Source organism: Neoarius graeffei, assembly GCF_027579695.1.
Source record: "Neoarius graeffei isolate fNeoGra1 chromosome 18 unlocalized genomic scaffold, fNeoGra1.pri SUPER_18_unloc_1, whole genome shotgun sequence".
Taxonomy (NCBI): domain Eukaryota; kingdom Metazoa; phylum Chordata; class Actinopteri; order Siluriformes; family Ariidae; genus Neoarius; species Neoarius graeffei.
The window spans coordinates 391,100-406,920 of record NW_026869982.1 but is presented as its reverse complement, the minus strand read 5'-3'; the positions used below and the strand labels follow the sequence as shown (position 1 = coordinate 406,920).

At 45.2% G+C, this 15,821-nt stretch overlaps 23 non-coding genes and 42 pseudogenes across 23 annotated transcripts; all 65 read left to right on the top strand.

The window, feature by feature from the left end:
- The first annotated feature begins 17 nt into the window (after positions 1–17).
- Positions 18–136, top strand: LOC132876742 (5S ribosomal RNA). Its single transcript, XR_009652447.1, has one exon. It is a non-coding gene; the product is annotated as a 5S ribosomal RNA (ribosomal RNA).
- A 119-nt stretch (positions 137–255) lies between these two features.
- LOC132880244 (5S ribosomal RNA) lies at positions 256–374 on the top strand (annotated as a pseudogene).
- A 112-nt stretch (positions 375–486) lies between these two features.
- On the top strand, positions 487–605 carry LOC132877654 (5S ribosomal RNA). The gene has a single exon (XR_009653327.1). It is a non-coding gene; the product is annotated as a 5S ribosomal RNA (ribosomal RNA).
- Positions 606–727: 122 nt separating this feature from the next.
- LOC132879071 (5S ribosomal RNA) lies at positions 728–846 on the top strand (annotated as a pseudogene).
- A 124-nt stretch (positions 847–970) lies between these two features.
- On the top strand, positions 971–1,089 carry LOC132880242 (5S ribosomal RNA; annotated as a pseudogene).
- Positions 1,090–1,201: 112 nt separating this feature from the next.
- Positions 1,202–1,320, top strand: LOC132877643 (5S ribosomal RNA). The gene has a single exon (XR_009653316.1). It is a non-coding gene; the product is annotated as a 5S ribosomal RNA (ribosomal RNA).
- Positions 1,321–1,442: 122 nt separating this feature from the next.
- LOC132879069 (5S ribosomal RNA) lies at positions 1,443–1,561 on the top strand (annotated as a pseudogene).
- Positions 1,562–1,680: 119 nt separating this feature from the next.
- Positions 1,681–1,799, top strand: LOC132880241 (5S ribosomal RNA; annotated as a pseudogene).
- Positions 1,800–1,911: 112 nt separating this feature from the next.
- LOC132877631 (5S ribosomal RNA) lies at positions 1,912–2,030 on the top strand. The gene has a single exon (XR_009653305.1). It is a non-coding gene; the product is annotated as a 5S ribosomal RNA (ribosomal RNA).
- Positions 2,031–2,152: 122 nt separating this feature from the next.
- On the top strand, positions 2,153–2,271 carry LOC132879971 (5S ribosomal RNA; annotated as a pseudogene).
- A 114-nt stretch (positions 2,272–2,385) lies between these two features.
- Positions 2,386–2,504, top strand: LOC132880240 (5S ribosomal RNA; annotated as a pseudogene).
- Positions 2,505–2,616: 112 nt separating this feature from the next.
- LOC132876741 (5S ribosomal RNA) lies at positions 2,617–2,735 on the top strand. The gene has a single exon (XR_009652446.1). It is a non-coding gene; the product is annotated as a 5S ribosomal RNA (ribosomal RNA).
- A 119-nt stretch (positions 2,736–2,854) lies between these two features.
- LOC132880239 (5S ribosomal RNA) lies at positions 2,855–2,973 on the top strand (annotated as a pseudogene).
- Positions 2,974–3,085: 112 nt separating this feature from the next.
- Positions 3,086–3,204, top strand: LOC132876740 (5S ribosomal RNA). The gene has a single exon (XR_009652445.1). It is a non-coding gene; the product is annotated as a 5S ribosomal RNA (ribosomal RNA).
- A 119-nt stretch (positions 3,205–3,323) lies between these two features.
- Positions 3,324–3,442, top strand: LOC132880238 (5S ribosomal RNA; annotated as a pseudogene).
- A 112-nt stretch (positions 3,443–3,554) lies between these two features.
- On the top strand, positions 3,555–3,673 carry LOC132877620 (5S ribosomal RNA). Its single transcript, XR_009653293.1, has one exon. It is a non-coding gene; the product is annotated as a 5S ribosomal RNA (ribosomal RNA).
- Positions 3,674–3,795: 122 nt separating this feature from the next.
- Positions 3,796–3,914, top strand: LOC132879068 (5S ribosomal RNA; annotated as a pseudogene).
- A 124-nt stretch (positions 3,915–4,038) lies between these two features.
- On the top strand, positions 4,039–4,157 carry LOC132880236 (5S ribosomal RNA; annotated as a pseudogene).
- A 112-nt stretch (positions 4,158–4,269) lies between these two features.
- On the top strand, positions 4,270–4,388 carry LOC132877609 (5S ribosomal RNA). The gene has a single exon (XR_009653282.1). It is a non-coding gene; the product is annotated as a 5S ribosomal RNA (ribosomal RNA).
- Positions 4,389–4,510: 122 nt separating this feature from the next.
- Positions 4,511–4,629, top strand: LOC132879067 (5S ribosomal RNA; annotated as a pseudogene).
- A 119-nt stretch (positions 4,630–4,748) lies between these two features.
- On the top strand, positions 4,749–4,867 carry LOC132880235 (5S ribosomal RNA; annotated as a pseudogene).
- A 112-nt stretch (positions 4,868–4,979) lies between these two features.
- LOC132877786 (5S ribosomal RNA) lies at positions 4,980–5,098 on the top strand. The gene has a single exon (XR_009653453.1). It is a non-coding gene; the product is annotated as a 5S ribosomal RNA (ribosomal RNA).
- A 122-nt stretch (positions 5,099–5,220) lies between these two features.
- On the top strand, positions 5,221–5,339 carry LOC132879969 (5S ribosomal RNA; annotated as a pseudogene).
- Positions 5,340–5,453: 114 nt separating this feature from the next.
- On the top strand, positions 5,454–5,572 carry LOC132880234 (5S ribosomal RNA; annotated as a pseudogene).
- Positions 5,573–5,684: 112 nt separating this feature from the next.
- On the top strand, positions 5,685–5,803 carry LOC132876739 (5S ribosomal RNA). The gene has a single exon (XR_009652444.1). It is a non-coding gene; the product is annotated as a 5S ribosomal RNA (ribosomal RNA).
- A 350-nt stretch (positions 5,804–6,153) lies between these two features.
- Positions 6,154–6,272, top strand: LOC132877597 (5S ribosomal RNA). The gene has a single exon (XR_009653271.1). It is a non-coding gene; the product is annotated as a 5S ribosomal RNA (ribosomal RNA).
- A 122-nt stretch (positions 6,273–6,394) lies between these two features.
- On the top strand, positions 6,395–6,513 carry LOC132879066 (5S ribosomal RNA; annotated as a pseudogene).
- Positions 6,514–6,632: 119 nt separating this feature from the next.
- LOC132880233 (5S ribosomal RNA) lies at positions 6,633–6,751 on the top strand (annotated as a pseudogene).
- A 134-nt stretch (positions 6,752–6,885) lies between these two features.
- On the top strand, positions 6,886–7,004 carry LOC132880232 (5S ribosomal RNA; annotated as a pseudogene).
- Positions 7,005–7,138: 134 nt separating this feature from the next.
- On the top strand, positions 7,139–7,257 carry LOC132880231 (5S ribosomal RNA; annotated as a pseudogene).
- A 112-nt stretch (positions 7,258–7,369) lies between these two features.
- LOC132877585 (5S ribosomal RNA) lies at positions 7,370–7,488 on the top strand. Its single transcript, XR_009653260.1, has one exon. It is a non-coding gene; the product is annotated as a 5S ribosomal RNA (ribosomal RNA).
- Positions 7,489–7,610: 122 nt separating this feature from the next.
- On the top strand, positions 7,611–7,729 carry LOC132879065 (5S ribosomal RNA; annotated as a pseudogene).
- Positions 7,730–7,853: 124 nt separating this feature from the next.
- Positions 7,854–7,972, top strand: LOC132880230 (5S ribosomal RNA; annotated as a pseudogene).
- A 112-nt stretch (positions 7,973–8,084) lies between these two features.
- On the top strand, positions 8,085–8,203 carry LOC132877574 (5S ribosomal RNA). The gene has a single exon (XR_009653249.1). It is a non-coding gene; the product is annotated as a 5S ribosomal RNA (ribosomal RNA).
- A 122-nt stretch (positions 8,204–8,325) lies between these two features.
- LOC132879063 (5S ribosomal RNA) lies at positions 8,326–8,444 on the top strand (annotated as a pseudogene).
- Positions 8,445–8,563: 119 nt separating this feature from the next.
- On the top strand, positions 8,564–8,682 carry LOC132880228 (5S ribosomal RNA; annotated as a pseudogene).
- Positions 8,683–8,794: 112 nt separating this feature from the next.
- Positions 8,795–8,913, top strand: LOC132877563 (5S ribosomal RNA). Its single transcript, XR_009653238.1, has one exon. It is a non-coding gene; the product is annotated as a 5S ribosomal RNA (ribosomal RNA).
- Positions 8,914–9,035: 122 nt separating this feature from the next.
- On the top strand, positions 9,036–9,154 carry LOC132879968 (5S ribosomal RNA; annotated as a pseudogene).
- A 114-nt stretch (positions 9,155–9,268) lies between these two features.
- LOC132880227 (5S ribosomal RNA) lies at positions 9,269–9,387 on the top strand (annotated as a pseudogene).
- Positions 9,388–9,499: 112 nt separating this feature from the next.
- On the top strand, positions 9,500–9,618 carry LOC132876738 (5S ribosomal RNA). Its single transcript, XR_009652443.1, has one exon. It is a non-coding gene; the product is annotated as a 5S ribosomal RNA (ribosomal RNA).
- A 119-nt stretch (positions 9,619–9,737) lies between these two features.
- On the top strand, positions 9,738–9,856 carry LOC132881215 (5S ribosomal RNA; annotated as a pseudogene).
- Positions 9,857–9,968: 112 nt separating this feature from the next.
- Positions 9,969–10,087, top strand: LOC132877551 (5S ribosomal RNA). The gene has a single exon (XR_009653227.1). It is a non-coding gene; the product is annotated as a 5S ribosomal RNA (ribosomal RNA).
- A 122-nt stretch (positions 10,088–10,209) lies between these two features.
- LOC132879061 (5S ribosomal RNA) lies at positions 10,210–10,328 on the top strand (annotated as a pseudogene).
- A 124-nt stretch (positions 10,329–10,452) lies between these two features.
- On the top strand, positions 10,453–10,571 carry LOC132880226 (5S ribosomal RNA; annotated as a pseudogene).
- A 112-nt stretch (positions 10,572–10,683) lies between these two features.
- LOC132878177 (5S ribosomal RNA) lies at positions 10,684–10,802 on the top strand (annotated as a pseudogene).
- A 122-nt stretch (positions 10,803–10,924) lies between these two features.
- LOC132879060 (5S ribosomal RNA) lies at positions 10,925–11,043 on the top strand (annotated as a pseudogene).
- A 119-nt stretch (positions 11,044–11,162) lies between these two features.
- On the top strand, positions 11,163–11,281 carry LOC132880224 (5S ribosomal RNA; annotated as a pseudogene).
- Positions 11,282–11,393: 112 nt separating this feature from the next.
- On the top strand, positions 11,394–11,512 carry LOC132877539 (5S ribosomal RNA). The gene has a single exon (XR_009653215.1). It is a non-coding gene; the product is annotated as a 5S ribosomal RNA (ribosomal RNA).
- Positions 11,513–11,634: 122 nt separating this feature from the next.
- Positions 11,635–11,753, top strand: LOC132879967 (5S ribosomal RNA; annotated as a pseudogene).
- Positions 11,754–11,867: 114 nt separating this feature from the next.
- LOC132880223 (5S ribosomal RNA) lies at positions 11,868–11,986 on the top strand (annotated as a pseudogene).
- A 112-nt stretch (positions 11,987–12,098) lies between these two features.
- LOC132876736 (5S ribosomal RNA) lies at positions 12,099–12,217 on the top strand. Its single transcript, XR_009652441.1, has one exon. It is a non-coding gene; the product is annotated as a 5S ribosomal RNA (ribosomal RNA).
- A 350-nt stretch (positions 12,218–12,567) lies between these two features.
- LOC132877528 (5S ribosomal RNA) lies at positions 12,568–12,686 on the top strand. Its single transcript, XR_009653204.1, has one exon. It is a non-coding gene; the product is annotated as a 5S ribosomal RNA (ribosomal RNA).
- A 122-nt stretch (positions 12,687–12,808) lies between these two features.
- On the top strand, positions 12,809–12,927 carry LOC132879059 (5S ribosomal RNA; annotated as a pseudogene).
- Positions 12,928–13,046: 119 nt separating this feature from the next.
- Positions 13,047–13,165, top strand: LOC132880222 (5S ribosomal RNA; annotated as a pseudogene).
- Positions 13,166–13,329: 164 nt separating this feature from the next.
- Positions 13,330–13,448, top strand: LOC132881235 (5S ribosomal RNA; annotated as a pseudogene).
- A 112-nt stretch (positions 13,449–13,560) lies between these two features.
- On the top strand, positions 13,561–13,679 carry LOC132878179 (5S ribosomal RNA; annotated as a pseudogene).
- A 112-nt stretch (positions 13,680–13,791) lies between these two features.
- LOC132879725 (5S ribosomal RNA) lies at positions 13,792–13,910 on the top strand. Its single transcript, XR_009653868.1, has one exon. It is a non-coding gene; the product is annotated as a 5S ribosomal RNA (ribosomal RNA).
- Positions 13,911–14,032: 122 nt separating this feature from the next.
- LOC132879058 (5S ribosomal RNA) lies at positions 14,033–14,151 on the top strand (annotated as a pseudogene).
- A 124-nt stretch (positions 14,152–14,275) lies between these two features.
- LOC132880221 (5S ribosomal RNA) lies at positions 14,276–14,394 on the top strand (annotated as a pseudogene).
- Positions 14,395–14,506: 112 nt separating this feature from the next.
- LOC132877517 (5S ribosomal RNA) lies at positions 14,507–14,625 on the top strand. Its single transcript, XR_009653193.1, has one exon. It is a non-coding gene; the product is annotated as a 5S ribosomal RNA (ribosomal RNA).
- A 122-nt stretch (positions 14,626–14,747) lies between these two features.
- On the top strand, positions 14,748–14,866 carry LOC132879057 (5S ribosomal RNA; annotated as a pseudogene).
- Positions 14,867–14,985: 119 nt separating this feature from the next.
- On the top strand, positions 14,986–15,104 carry LOC132880220 (5S ribosomal RNA; annotated as a pseudogene).
- Positions 15,105–15,216: 112 nt separating this feature from the next.
- Positions 15,217–15,335, top strand: LOC132877505 (5S ribosomal RNA). The gene has a single exon (XR_009653182.1). It is a non-coding gene; the product is annotated as a 5S ribosomal RNA (ribosomal RNA).
- A 122-nt stretch (positions 15,336–15,457) lies between these two features.
- LOC132879056 (5S ribosomal RNA) lies at positions 15,458–15,576 on the top strand (annotated as a pseudogene).
- A 112-nt stretch (positions 15,577–15,688) lies between these two features.
- On the top strand, positions 15,689–15,807 carry LOC132877494 (5S ribosomal RNA). Its single transcript, XR_009653171.1, has one exon. It is a non-coding gene; the product is annotated as a 5S ribosomal RNA (ribosomal RNA).
- Positions 15,808–15,821: the final 14 nt, after the last annotated feature.

Genomic DNA, 15,821 nt, shown 5'->3' with positions numbered 1-15,821 from the left:
ATTTCCAACAAGCTGTTGCTTACGGCCAAACCACTCTGAGAACGCCTGATCCCGTCTGATCTCAGAAGCTAAACAGAGTTGGGCCTGGTTAGTACTTGAGTGGGAGACTGCCTAGGAATACCAGGTACTGTAAGCATTTTATTTTGTCTTCTTGCAGAAATCTGTTTGAATTTTCCTTCTGCTCGCAAGGCAAGAATTTTCCTTCTGGGCGCAAGGCAAGGCAAGGCAAGGCAAGGCACACATTTCCAGACTGTTGTTTACGTCCAAACCACTCTGACAATGCCTGATCCTGTCTGATCTGAGAAGCTAAACAGAGTTGGGCCTGGTTAGTACTTGAGTGTGAGACTGCCTAGGAATACCAGGTACTGTAAGCATTTTATTTTGTCTTCTTGCAGAAATCTGTTTGAATTTTCCTTCTGGTCGCAAGGCAAGAATTTTCCTTCTGATCGCAAGGCAAGAAAAACGGCACATTTCCAACAAGCTATTGCTTACGGCCAAACCACTCTGACAACGCCTGATCCCGTCTGATCTCAGAAGCTAAACAGAGTTGGGCCTGGTTAGTACTTGAGTGGGAGACTGCCTAGGAATACCAGGTACTGTAAGCATTTTATTTTGTCTTCTTGCAGAAATCTGTTTGAATTTTCCTTCTGCTAGCAAGGCAATAATTTTCCTTCTGGGCGCAAGGCAAGGCAAGGCAAGAAAAACGGCACATTTCCAGCAAACTGTTGCTCACGGCCAAACCACTCTGACAATGCCTGATCCCGTCTGATTTCAGAAGCTAAACAGAGTTGGGCCTGGTTAGTACTTGAGTGGGAGACTGCCTAGGAATACCAGGTACTGTAAGCATTTTATTTTGTCTTCTTGCAGAAATCTGTTTGAATTTTCCTTCTGCTCGCAAGGCAAGAATTTTCCTTCTGGGCGCAAGGCAAGGCAAGGCAAGGCAAGGCAAGGCACACATTTCCAGACTGTTGTTTACGTCCAAACCACTCTGACAATGCCTGATCCTGTCTGATCTGAGAAGCTAAACAGAGTTGGGCCTGGTTAGTACTTGAGTGTGAGACTGCCTAGGAATACCAGGTACTGTAAGCATTTTATTTTGTCTTCTTGCAGAAATCTGTTTGAATTTTCCTTCTGGTCGCAAGGCAAGAATTTTCCTTCTGATCGCAAGGCAAGAAAAACGGCACATTTCCAACAAGCTGTTGCTTACGGCCAAACCACTCTGACAACGCCTGATCCCGTCTGATCTCAGAAGCTAAACAGAGTTGGGCCTGGTTAGTACTTGAGTGGGAGACTGCCTAGGAATACCAGGTACTGTAAGCATTTTATTTTGTCTTCTTGCAGAAATCTGTTTGAATTTTCCTTCTGCTCGCAAGGCAATAATTTTCCTTCTGGGTGCAAGGCAAGGCAAGGCAAGAAAAACGGCACATTTCCAGCAAACTGTTGCTCACGGCCAAACCACTCTGACAATGCCTGATCCCGTCTGATTTCAGAAGCTAAACAGAGTTGGGCCTGGTTAGTACTTGAGTGGGAGACTGCCTAGGAATACCAGGTACTGTAAGCATTTTATTTTGTCTTCTTGCAGAAATCTGTTTGAATTTTCCTTCTGCTCGCAAGGCAAGAATTTTCCTTCTGGGCGCAAGGCAAGGCAAGGCAAGGCAAGGCACACATTTCCAGACTGTTGTTTACGTCCAAACCACTCTGACAATGCCTGATCCTGTCTGATCTGAGAAGCTAAACAGAGTTGGGCCTGGTTAGTACTTGAGTGTGAGACTGCCTAGGAATACCAGGTACTGTAAGCATTTTATTTTGTCTTCTTGCAGAAATCTGTTTGAATTTTCCTTCTGGTCGCAAGGCAAGAATTTTCCTTCTGATCGCAAGGCAAGAAAAACGGCACATTTCCAACAAGCTGTTGCTTACGGCCAAACCACTCTGACAACGCCTGATCCCGTCTGATCTCAGAAGCTAAACAGAGTTGGGCCTGGTTAGTACTTGAGTGGGAGACTGCCTAGGAATACCAGGTACTGTAAGCATTTTATTTTGTCTTCTTGCAGAAATCTGTTTGAATTTTCCTTCTGCTCGCAAGGCAATAATTTTCCTTCTGGGCGCAAGGCAAGGCAAGGCAAGAAAAACGGCACATTTCCAGCAAACTGTTGCTCACGGCCAAACCACTCTGACAATGCCTGATCCCGTCTGATTTCAGAAGCTAAACAGAGTTTTGCCTGGTTAGTACTTGAGTGGGAGACTGCCTAGGAATACCAGGTACTGTAAGCATTTTATTTTGTCTTCTTGCAGAAATCTGTTTGAATTTTCCTTCTGCTCGCAAGGCAAGAATTTTCCTTCTGGGCGCAAGGCAAGGCAAGGCAAGGCACACATTTCCAGACTGTTGTTTACGTCCAAACCACTCTGACAATGCCTGATCCTGTCTGATCTGAGAAGCTAAACAGAGTTGGGCCTGGTTAGTACTTGAGTGTGAGACTGCCTAGGAATACCAGGTACTGTAAGCATTTTATTTTGTCTTCTTGCAGAAATCTGTTTGAATTTTCCTTCTGGTCGCAAGGCAAGAATTTTCCTTCTGATCGCAAGGCAAGAAAAACGGCACATTTCCAACAAGCTGTTGCTTACGGCCAAACCACTCTGAGAACGCCTGATCCCGTCTGATCTCAGAAGCTAAACAGAGTTGGGCCTGGTTAGTACTTGAGTGGGAGACTGCCTAGGAATACCAGGTACTGTAAGCATTTTATTTTGTCTTCTTGCAGAAATCTGTTTGAATTTTCCTTCTGCTCGCAAGGCAAGAATTTTCCTTCTGGGCGCAAGGCAAGGCAAGGCAAGGCAAGGCACACATTTCCAGACTGTTGTTTACGTCCAAACCACTCTGACAATGCCTGATCCTGTCTGATCTGAGAAGCTAAACAGAGTTGGGCCTGGTTAGTACTTGAGTGTGAGACTGCCTAGGAATACCAGGTACTGTAAGCATTTTATTTTGTCTTCTTGCAGAAATCTGTTTGAATTTTCCTTCTGGTCGCAAGGCAAGAATTTTCCTTCTGATCGCAAGGCAAGAAAAACGGCACATTTCCAACAAGCTGTTGCTTACGGCCAAACCACTCTGAGAACGCCTGATCCCGTCTGATCTCAGAAGCTAAACAGAGTTGGGCCTGGTTAGTACTTGAGTGGGAGACTGCCTAGGAATACCAGGTACTGTAAGCATTTTATTTTGTCTTCTTGCAGAAATCTGTTTGAATTTTCCTTCTGCTCGCAAGGCAAGAATTTTCCTTCTGGGCGCAAGGCAAGGCAAGGCAAGGCAAGGCACACATTTCCAGACTGTTGTTTACGTCCAAACCACTCTGACAATGCCTGATCCTGTCTGATCTGAGAAGCTAAACAGAGTTGGGCCTGGTTAGTACTTGAGTGTGAGACTGCCTAGGAATACCAGGTACTGTAAGCATTTTATTTTGTCTTCTTGCAGAAATCTGTTTGAATTTTCCTTCTGGTCGCAAGGCAAGAATTTTCCTTCTGATCGCAAGGCAAGAAAAACGGCACATTTCCAACAAGCTATTGCTTACGGCCAAACCACTCTGACAACGCCTGATCCCGTCTGATCTCAGAAGCTAAACAGAGTTGGGCCTGGTTAGTACTTGAGTGGGAGACTGCCTAGGAATACCAGGTACTGTAAGCATTTTATTTTGTCTTCTTGCAGAAATCTGTTTGAATTTTCCTTCTGCTAGCAAGGCAATAATTTTCCTTCTGGGCGCAAGGCAAGGCAAGGCAAGAAAAACGGCACATTTCCAGCAAACTGTTGCTCACGGCCAAACCACTCTGACAATGCCTGATCCCGTCTGATTTCAGAAGCTAAACAGAGTTGGGCCTGGTTAGTACTTGAGTGGGAGACTGCCTAGGAATACCAGGTACTGTAAGCATTTTATTTTGTCTTCTTGCAGAAATCTGTTTGAATTTTCCTTCTGCTCGCAAGGCAAGAATTTTCCTTCTGGGCGCAAGGCAAGGCAAGGCAAGGCAAGGCAAGGCACACATTTCCAGACTGTTGTTTACGTCCAAACCACTCTGACAATGCCTGATCCTGTCTGATCTGAGAAGCTAAACAGAGTTGGGCCTGGTTAGTACTTGAGTGTGAGACTGCCTAGGAATACCAGGTACTGTAAGCATTTTATTTTGTCTTCTTGCAGAAATCTGTTTGAATTTTCCTTCTGGTCGCAAGGCAAGAATTTTCCTTCTGATCGCAAGGCAAGAAAAACGGCACATTTCCAACAAGCTGTTGCTTACGGCCAAACCACTCTGACAACGCCTGATCCCGTCTGATCTCAGAAGCTAAACAGAGTTGGGCCTGGTTAGTACTTGAGTGGGAGACTGCCTAGGAATACCAGGTACTGTAAGCATTTTATTTTGTCTTCTTGCAGAAATCTGTTTGAATTTTCCTTCTGCTCGCAAGGCAATAATTTTCCTTCTGGGTGCAAGGCAAGGCAAGGCAAGAAAAACGGCACATTTCCAGCAAACTGTTGCTCACGGCCAAACCACTCTGACAATGCCTGATCCCGTCTGATTTCAGAAGCTAAACAGAGTTGGGCCTGGTTAGTACTTGAGTGGGAGACTGCCTAGGAATACCAGGTACTGTAAGCATTTTATTTTGTCTTCTTGCAGAAATCTGTTTGAATTTTCCTTCTGCTCGCAAGGCAAGAATTTTCCTTCTGGGCGCAAGGCAAGGCAAGGCAAGGCAAGGCACACATTTCCAGACTGTTGTTTACGTCCAAACCACTCTGACAATGCCTGATCCTGTCTGATCTGAGAAGCTAAACAGAGTTGGGCCTGGTTAGTACTTGAGTGTGAGACTGCCTAGGAATACCAGGTACTGTAAGCATTTTATTTTGTCTTCTTGCAGAAATCTGTTTGAATTTTCCTTCTGGTCGCAAGGCAAGAATTTTCCTTCTGATCGCAAGGCAAGAAAAACGGCACATTTCCAACAAGCTGTTGCTTACGGCCAAACCACTCTGACAACGCCTGATCCCGTCTGATCTCAGAAGCTAAACAGAGTTGGGCCTGGTTAGTACTTGAGTGGGAGACTGCCTAGGAATGCCAGGTACTGTAAGCATTTTATTTTGTCTTCTTGCAGAAATCTGTTTGAATTTTCCTTCTGCTCGCAAGGCAATAATTTTCCTTCTGGGCGCAAGGCAAGGCAAGGCAAGAAAAACGGCACATTTCCAGCAAACTGTTGCTCACGGCCAAACCACTCTGACAATGCCTGATCCCGTCTGATTTCAGAAGCTAAACAGAGTTTTGCCTGGTTAGTACTTGAGTGGGAGACTGCCTAGGAATACCAGGTACTGTAAGCATTTTATTTTGTCTTCTTGCAGAAATCTGTTTGAATTTTCCTTCTGCTCGCAAGGCAAGAATTTTCCTTCTGGGCGCAAGGCAAGGCAAGGCAAGGCACACATTTCCAGACTGTTGTTTACGTCCAAACCACTCTGACAATGCCTGATCCTGTCTGATCTGAGAAGCTAAACAGAGTTGGGCCTGGTTAGTACTTGAGTGTGAGACTGCCTAGGAATACCAGGTACTGTAAGCATTTTATTTTGTCTTCTTGCAGAAATCTGTTTGAATTTTCCTTCTGGTCGCAAGGCAAGAATTTTCCTTCTGATCGCAAGGCAAGAAAAACGGCACATTTCCAACAAGCTGTTGCTTACGGCCAAACCACTCTGAGAACGCCTGATCCCGTCTGATCTCAGAAGCTAAACAGAGTTGGGCCTGGTTAGTACTTGAGTGGGAGACTGCCTAGGAATACCAGGTACTGTAAGCATTTTATTTTGTCTTCTTGCAGAAATCTGTTTGAATTTTCCTTCTGCTCGCAAGGCAAGAATTTTCCTTCTGGGCGCAAGGCAAGGCAAGGCAAGGCAAGGCACACATTTCCAGACTGTTGTTTACGTCCAAACCACTCTGACAATGCCTGATCCTGTCTGATCTGAGAAGCTAAACAGAGTTGGGCCTGGTTAGTACTTGAGTGTTAGACTGCCTAGGAATACCAGGTACTGTAAGCATTTTATTTTGTCTTCTTGCAGAAATCTGTTTGAATTTTCCTTCTGGTCGCAAGGCAAGAATTTTCCTTCTGATCGCAAGGCAAGAAAAACGGCACATTTCCAACAAGCTGTTGCTTACGGCCAAACCACTCTGACAACGCCTGATCCCGTCTGATCTCAGAAGCTAAACAGAGTTGGGCCTGGTTAGTACTTGAGTGGGAGACTGCCTAGGAATACCAGGTACTGTAAGCATTTTATTTTGTCTTCTTGCAGAAATCTGTTTGAATTTTCCTTCTGCTCGCAAGGCAATAATTTTCCTTCTGGGCGCAAGGCAAGGCAAGGCAAGAAAAACGGCACATTTCCAGCAAACTGTTGCTCACGGCCAAACCACTCTGACAATGCCTGATCCCGTCTGATTTCAGAAGCTAAACAGAGTTGGGCCTGGTTAGTACTTGAGTGGGAGACTGCCTAGGAATACCAGGTACTGTAAGCATTTTATTTTGTCTTCTTGCAGAAATCTGTTTGAATTTTCCTTCTGCTCGCAAGGCAAGAATTTTCCTTCTGGGCGCAAGGCAAGGCAAGGCAAGGCAAGGCACACATTTCCAGACTGCTGTTTACGTCCAAACCACTCTGACAATGCCTGATCCTGTCTGATCTGAGAAGCTAAACAGAGTTGGGCCTGGTTAGTACTTGAGTGTGAGACTGCCTAGGAATACCAGGTACTGTAAGCATTTTATTTTGTCTTCTTGCAGAAATCTGTTTGAATTTTCCTTCTGCTCGCAAGGCAAGAATTTTCCTTCTGGGAGCAAGGCAAGGCAAGGCAAGGCAAGGCAAGGCAAGGCAAGGCACACATTTCCAGACTGTTGTTTACGTCCAAACCACTCTGACAATGCCTGATCCTGTCTGATCTGAGAAGCTAAACAGAGTTGGGCCTGGTTAGTACTTGAGTGTGAGACTGCCTAGGAATACCAGGTACTGTAAGCATTTTATTTTGTCTTCTTGCAGAAATCTGTTTGAATTTTCCTTCTGCTCGCAAGGCAAGAATTTTCCTTCTGGGAGCAAGGCAAGGCAAGGCAAGGCAAGGCAAGGCAAGGCAAGGCACACATTTCCAGACTGTTGTTTACGTCCAAACCACTCTGACAATGCCTGATCCTGTCTGATCTGAGAAGCTAAACAGAGTTGGGCCTGGTTAGTACTTGAGTGTGAGACTGCCTAGGAATACCAGGTACTGTAAGCATTTTATTTTGTCTTCTTGCAGAAATCTGTTTGAATTTTCCTTCTGGTCGCAAGGCAAGAATTTTCCTTCTGATCGCAAGGCAAGAAAAACGGCACATTTCCAACAAGCTATTGCTTACGGCCAAACCACTCTGACAACGCCTGATCCCGTCTGATCTCAGAAGCTAAACAGAGTTGGGCCTGGTTAGTACTTGAGTGGGAGACTGCCTAGGAATACCAGGTACTGTAAGCATTTTATTTTGTCTTCTTGCAGAAATCTGTTTGAATTTTCCTTCTGCTAGCAAGGCAATAATTTTCCTTCTGGGCGCAAGGCAAGGCAAGGCAAGAAAAACGGCACATTTCCAGCAAACTGTTGCTCACGGCCAAACCACTCTGACAATGCCTGATCCCGTCTGATTTCAGAAGCTAAACAGAGTTGGGCCTGGTTAGTACTTGAGTGGGAGACTGCCTAGGAATACCAGGTACTGTAAGCATTTTATTTTGTCTTCTTGCAGAAATCTGTTTGAATTTTCCTTCTGCTCGCAAGGCAAGAATTTTCCTTCTGGGCGCAAGGCAAGGCAAGGCAAGGCAAGGCAAGGCACACATTTCCAGACTGTTGTTTACGTCCAAACCACTCTGACAATGCCTGATCCTGTCTGATCTGAGAAGCTAAACAGAGTTGGGCCTGGTTAGTACTTGAGTGTGAGACTGCCTAGGAATACCAGGTACTGTAAGCATTTTATTTTGTCTTCTTGCAGAAATCTGTTTGAATTTTCCTTCTGGTCGCAAGGCAAGAATTTTCCTTCTGATCGCAAGGCAAGAAAAACGGCACATTTCCAACAAGCTGTTGCTTACGGCCAAACCACTCTGACAACGCCTGATCCCGTCTGATCTCAGAAGCTAAACAGAGTTGGGCCTGGTTAGTACTTGAGTGGGAGACTGCCTAGGAATACCAGGTACTGTAAGCATTTTATTTTGTCTTCTTGCAGAAATCTGTTTGAATTTTCCTTCTGCTCGCAAGGCAATAATTTTCCTTCTGGGTGCAAGGCAAGGCAAGGCAAGAAAAACGGCACATTTCCAGCAAACTGTTGCTCACGGCCAAACCACTCTGACAATGCCTGATCCCGTCTGATTTCAGAAGCTAAACAGAGTTGGGCCTGGTTAGTACTTGAGTGGGAGACTGCCTAGGAATACCAGGTACTGTAAGCATTTTATTTTGTCTTCTTGCAGAAATCTGTTTGAATTTTCCTTCTGCTCGCAAGGCAAGAATTTTCCTTCTGGGCGCAAGGCAAGGCAAGGCAAGGCAAGGCACACATTTCCAGACTGTTGTTTACGTCCAAACCACTCTGACAATGCCTGATCCTGTCTGATCTGAGAAGCTAAACAGAGTTGGGCCTGGTTAGTACTTGAGTGTGAGACTGCCTAGGAATACCAGGTACTGTAAGCATTTTATTTTGTCTTCTTGCAGAAATCTGTTTGAATTTTCCTTCTGGTCGCAAGGCAAGAATTTTCCTTCTGATCGCAAGGCAAGAAAAACGGCACATTTCCAACAAGCTGTTGCTTACGGCCAAACCACTCTGACAACGCCTGATCCCGTCTGATCTCAGAAGCTAAACAGAGTTGGGCCTGGTTAGTACTTGAGTGGGAGACTGCCTAGGAATACCAGGTACTGTAAGCATTTTATTTTGTCTTCTTGCAGAAATCTGTTTGAATTTTCCTTCTGCTCGCAAGGCAATAATTTTCCTTCTGGGCGCAAGGCAAGGCAAGGCAAGAAAAACGGCACATTTCCAGCAAACTGTTGCTCACGGCCAAACCACTCTGACAATGCCTGATCCCGTCTGATTTCAGAAGCTAAACAGAGTTTTGCCTGGTTAGTACTTGAGTGGGAGACTGCCTAGGAATACCAGGTACTGTAAGCATTTTATTTTGTCTTCTTGCAGAAATCTGTTTGAATTTTCCTTCTGCTCGCAAGGCAAGAATTTTCCTTCTGGGCGCAAGGCAAGGCAAGGCAAGGCACACATTTCCAGACTGTTGTTTACGTCCAAACCACTCTGACAATGCCTGATCCTGTCTGATCTGAGAAGCTAAACAGAGTTGGGCCTGGTTAGTACTTGAGTGTGAGACTGCCTAGGAATACCAGGTACTGTAAGCATTTTATTTTGTCTTCTTGCAGAAATCTGTTTGAATTTTCCTTCTGGTCGCAAGGCAAGAATTTTCCTTCTGATCGCAAGGCAAGAAAAACGGCACATTTCCAACAAGCTGTTGCTTACGGCCAAACCACTCTGAGAACGCCTGATCCCGTCTGATCTCAGAAGCTAAACAGAGTTGGGCCTGGTTAGTACTTGAGTGGGAGACTGCCTAGGAATACCAGGTACTGTAAGCATTTTATTTTGTCTTCTTGCAGAAATCTGTTTGAATTTTCCTTCTGCTCGCAAGGCAAGAATTTTCCTTCTGGGCGCAAGGCAAGGCAAGGCATGGCAAGGCACACATTTCCAGACTGTTGTTTACATCCAAACCACTCTGACAATGCCTGATCCTGTCTGATCTGAGAAGCTAAACAGAGTTGGGCCTGGTTAGTACTTGAGTGTGAGACTGCCTAGGAATACCAGGTACTGTAAGCATTTTATTTTGTCTTCTTGCAGAAATCTGTTTGAATTTTCCTTCTGGTCGCAAGGCAAGAATTTTCCTTCTGATCGCAAGGCAAGAAAAACGGCACATTTCCAACAAGCTATTGCTTACGGCCAAACCACTCTGACAACGCCTGATCCCGTCTGATCTCAGAAGCTAAACAGAGTTGGGCCTGGTTAGTACTTGAGTGGGAGACTGCCTAGGAATACCAGGTACTGTAAGCATTTTATTTTGTCTTCTTGCAGAAATCTGTTTGAATTTTCCTTCTGCTAGCAAGGCAATAATTTTCCTTCTGGGCGCAAGGCAAGGCAAGGCAAGAAAAACGGCACATTTCCAGCAAACTGTTGCTCACGGCCAAACCACTCTGACAATGCCTGATCCCGTCTGATTTCAGAAGCTAAACAGAGTTGGGCCTGGTTAGTACTTGAGTGGGAGACTGCCTAGGAATACCAGGTACTGTAAGCATTTTATTTTGTCTTCTTGCAGAAATCTGTTTGAATTTTCCTTCTGCTCGCAAGGCAAGAATTTTCCTTCTGGGCGCAAGGCAAGGCAAGGCAAGGCAAGGCAAGGCACACATTTCCAGACTGTTGTTTACGTCCAAACCACTCTGACAATGCCTGATCCTGTCTGATCTGAGAAGCTAAACAGAGTTGGGCCTGGTTAGTACTTGAGTGTGAGACTGCCTAGGAATACCAGGTACTGTAAGCATTTTATTTTGTCTTCTTGCAGAAATCTGTTTGAATTTTCCTTCTGGTCGCAAGGCAAGAATTTTCCTTCTGATCGCAAGGCAAGAAAAACGGCACATTTCCAACAAGCTGTTGCTTACGGCCAAACCACTCTGACAACGCCTGATCCCGTCTGATCTCAGAAGCTAAACAGAGTTGGGCCTGGTTAGTACTTGAGTGGGAGACTGCCTAGGAATACAAGGTACTGTAAGCATTTTATTTTGTCTTCTTGCAGAAATCTGTTTGAATTTTCCTTCTGCTCGCAAGGCAATAATTTTCCTTCTGGGTGCAAGGCAAGGCAAGGCAAGAAAAACGGCACATTTCCAGCAAACTGTTGCTCACGGCCAAACCACTCTGACAATGCCTGATCCCGTCTGATTTCAGAAGCTAAACAGAGTTGGGCCTGGTTAGTACTTGAGTGGGAGACTGCCTAGGAATACCAGGTACTGTAAGCATTTTATTTTGTCTTCTTGCAGAAATCTGTTTGAATTTTCCTTCTGCTCGCAAGGCAAGAATTTTCCTTCTGGGCGCAAGGCAAGGCAAGGCAAGGCAAGGCACACATTTCCAGACTGTTGTTTACGTCCAAACCACTCTGACAATGCCTGATCCTGTCTGATCTGAGAAGCTAAACAGAGTTGGGCCTGGTTAGTACTTGAGTGTGAGACTGCCTAGGAATACCAGGTACTGTAAGCATTTTATTTTGTCTTCTTGCAGAAATCTGTTTGAATTTTCCTTCTGGTCGCAAGGCAAGAATTTTCCTTCTGATCGCAAGGCAAGAAAAACGGCACATTTCCAACGAGCTGTTGCTTACGGCCAAACCACTCTGACAACGCCTGATCCCGTCTGATCTCAGAAGCTAAACAGAGTTGGGCCTGGTTAGTACTTGAGTGGGAGACTGCCTAGGAATACCAGGTACTGTAAGCATTTTATTTTGTCTTCTTGCAGAAATCTGTTTGAATTTTCCTTCTGCTCGCAAGGCAATAATTTTCCTTCTGGGCGCAAGGCAAGGCAAGGCAAGAAAAACGGCACATTTCCAGCAAACTGTTGCTCACGGCCAAACCACTCTGACAATGCCTGATCCCGTCTGATTTCAGAAGCTAAACAGAGTTTTGCCTGGTTAGTACTTGAGTGGGAGACTGCCTAGGAATACCAGGTACTGTAAGCATTTTATTTTGTCTTCTTGCAGAAATCTGTTTGAATTTTCCTTCTGCTCGCAAGGCAAGAATTTTCCTTCTGGGCGCAAGGCAAGGCAAGGCAAGGCACACATTTCCAGACTGTTGTTTACGTCCAAACCACTCTGACAATGCCTGATCCTGTCTGATCTGAGAAGCTAAACAGAGTTGGGCCTGGTTAGTACTTGAGTGTGAGACTGCCTAGGAATACCAGGTACTGTAAGCATTTTATTTTGTCTTCTTGCAGAAATCTGTTTGAATTTTCCTTCTGGTCGCAAGGCAAGAATTTTCCTTCTGATCGCAAGGCAAGAAAAACGGCACATTTCCAACAAGCTGTTGCTTACGGCCAAACCACTCTGAGAACGCCTGATCCCGTCTGATCTCAGAAGCTAAACAGAGTTGGGCCTGGTTAGTACTTGAGTGGGAGACTGCCTAGGAATACCAGGTACTGTAAGCATTTTATTTTGTCTTCTTGCAGAAATCTGTTTGAATTTTCCTTCTGCTCGCAAGGCAAGAATTTTCCTTCTGGGCGCAAGGCAAGGCAAGGCAAGGCAAGGCACACATTTCCAGACTGTTGTTTACGTCCAAACCACTCTGACAATGCCTGATCCTGTCTGATCTGAGAAGCTAAACAGAGTTGGGCCTGGTTAGTACTTGAGTGTTAGACTGCCTAGGAATACCAGGTACTGTAAGCATTTTATTTTGTCTTCTTGCAGAAATCTGTTTGAATTTTCCTTCTGGTCGCAAGGCAAGAATTTTCCTTCTGATCGCAAGGCAAGAAAAACGGCACATTTCCAACAAGCTGTTGCTTACGGCCAAACCACTCTGACAACGCCTGATCCCGTCTGATCTCAGAAGCTAAACAGAGTTGGGCCTGGTTAGTACTTGAGTGGGAGACTGCCTAGGAATACCAGGTACTGTAAGCATTTTATTTTGTCTTCTTGCAGAAATCTGTTTGAATTTTCCTTCTGCTCGCAAGGCAATAATTTTCCTTCTGGGCGCAAGGCAAGGCAAGGCAAGAAAAACGGCACATTTCCAGCAAACTGTTGCTCACGGCCAAACCACTCTGACAATGCCTGATCCCGTCTGATTTCAGAAGCTAAACAGAGTTGGGCCTGGTTAGTACTTGAGTGGGAGACTGCCTAGGAATACCAGGTACTGTAAGCATTTTATTTTGTCTTCTTGCAGAAATCTGTTTGAATTTTCCTTCTGCTCGCAAGGCAAGAATTTTCCTTCTGGGCGCAAGGCAAGGCAAGGCAAGGCAAGGCACACATTTCCAGACTGCTGTTTACGTCCAAACCACTCTGACAATGCCTGATCCTGTCTGATCTGAGAAGCTAAACAGAGTTGGGCCTGGTTAGTACTTGAGTGTGAGACTGCCTAGGAATACCAGGTACTGTAAGCATTTTATTTTGTCTTCTTGCAGAAATCTGTTTGAATTTTCCTTCTGCTCGCAAGGCAAGAATTTTCCTTCTGGGAGCAAGGCAAGGCAAGGCAAGGCAAGGCAAGGCAAGGCAAGGCAAGGCAAGGCAAGGCAAGGCAAGGCAAGGCACACATTTCCAGACTGTTGTTTATGTCCAAACCACTCTGACAATGCCTGATCCTGTCTGATCTGAGAAGCTAAACAGAGTTGGGCCTGGTTAGTACTTGAGTGTGAGACTGCCTAGGAATACCAGGTACTGTAAGCATTTTATTTTGTCTTCTTGCAGAAATCTGTTTGAATTTTCCTTCTGGTCGCAAGGCAAGAATTTTCCTTCTGATCGCAAGGCAAGAAAAACGGCACATTTCCAACAAGCTGTTGCTTACGGCCAAACCACTCTGACAACGCCTGATCCCGTCTGATCTCAGAAGCTAAACAGAGTTGGGCCTGGTTAGTACTTGAGTGTGAGACTGCCTAGGAATACCAGGTACTGTAAGCATTTTATTTTGTCTTCTTGCAGAAATCTGTTTGAATTTTCCTTCTGGTCGCAAGGCAAGAATTTTCCTTCTGATCGCAAGGCAAGAAAAACGGCACATTTCCAACAAGCTATTGCTTACGGCCAAACCACTCTGACAACGCCTGATCCCGTCTGATCTCAGAAGCTAAACAGAGTTGGGCCTGGTTAGTACTTGGGTGGGAGACTGCCTAGGAATACCAGGTACTGTAAGCATTTTATTTTGTCTTCTTGCAGAAATCTGTTTGAATTTTCCTTCTGCTAGCAAGGCAATAATTTTCCTTCTGGGCGCAAGGCAAGGCAAGGCAAGAAAAACGGCACATTTCCAGCAAACTGTTGCTCACGGCCAAACCACTCTGACAATGCCTGATCCCGTCTGATTTCAGAAGCTAAACAGAGTTGGGCCTGGTTAGTACTTGAGTGGGAGACTGCCTAGGAATACCAGGTACTGTAAGCATTTTATTTTGTCTTCTTGCAGAAATCTGTTTGAATTTTCCTTCTGCTCGCAAGGCAAGAATTTTCCTTCTGGGCGCAAGGCAAGGCAAGGCAAGGCAAGGCAAGGCACACATTTCCAGACTGTTGTTTACGTCCAAACCACTCTGACAATGCCTGATCCTGTCTGATCTGAGAAGCTAAACAGAGTTGGGCCTGGTTAGTACTTGAGTGTGAGACTGCCTAGGAATACCAGGTACTGTAAGCATTTTATTTTGTCTTCTTGCAGAAATCTGTTTGAATTTTCCTTCTGGTCGCAAGGCAAGAATTTTCCTTCTGATCGCAAGGCAAGAAAAACGGCACATTTCCAACAAGCTGTTGCTTACGGCCAAACCACTCTGACAACGCCTGATCCCGTCTGATCTCAGAAGCTAAACAGAGTTGGGCCTGGTTAGTACTTGAGTGGGAGACTGCCTAGGAATACCAGGTACTGTAAGCATTTTATTTTGTCTTCTTGCAGAAATCTGTTTGAATTTTCCTTCTGCTCGCAAGGCAATAATTTTCCTTCTGGGTGCAAGGCAAGGCAAGGCAAGAAAAACGGCACATTTCCAGCAAACTGTTGCTCACGGCCAAACCACTCTGACAATGCCTGATCCCGTCTGATTTCAGAAGCTAAACAGAGTTGGGCCTGGTTAGTACTTGAGTGGGAGACTGCCTAGGAATACCAGGTACTGTAAGCATTTTATTTTGTCTTCTTGCAGAAATCTGTTTGAATTTTCCTTCTGCTCGCAAGGCAAGAATTTTCCTTCTGGGCGCAAGGCAAGGCAAGGCAAGGCAAGGCACACATTTCCAGACTGTTGTTTACGTCCAAACCACTCTGACAATGCCTGATCCTGTCTGATCTGAGAAGCTAAACAGAGTTGGGCCTGGTTAGTACTTGAGTGTGAGACTGCCTAGGAATACCAGGTACTGTAAGCATTTTATTTTGTCTTCTTGCAGAAATCTGTTTGAATTTTCCTTCTGGTCGCAAGGCAAGAATTTTCCTTCTGATCGCAAGGCAAGAAAAACGGCACATTTCCAACAAGCTGTTGCTTACGGCCAAACCACTCTGACAACGCCTGATCCCGTCTGATCTCAGAAGCTAAACAGAGTTGGGCCTGGTTAGTACTTGAGTGGGAGACTGCCTAGGAATACCAGGTACTGTAAGCATTTTATTTTGTCTTCTTGCAGAAATCTGTTTGAATTTTCCTTCTGCTAGCAAGGCAATAATTTTCCTTCTGGGCGCAAGGCAAGGCAAGGCAAGAAAAACGGCACATTTCCAGCAAACTGTTGCTCACGGCCAAACCACTCTGACAATGCCTGATCCCGTCTGATTTCAGAAGCTAAACAGAGTTGGGCCTGGTTAGTACTTGAGTGGGAGACTGCCTAGGAATACCAGGTACTGTAAGCATTTTATTTTGTCTTCTTGCAGAAATCTGTTTGAATTTTCCTTCTGGTCGCAAGGCAAGAATTTTCCTTCTGATCGCAAGGCAAGAAAAACGGCACATTTCCAACAACCTGTTGCTTACGGCCAAACCACTCTGACAACGCCTGATCCCGTCTGATCTCAGAAGCTAAACAGAGTTGGGCCTGGTTAGTACTTGAGTGGGAGACTGCCTAGGAATACCAGGTACTGTAAGCATTTTATTTTGTCTT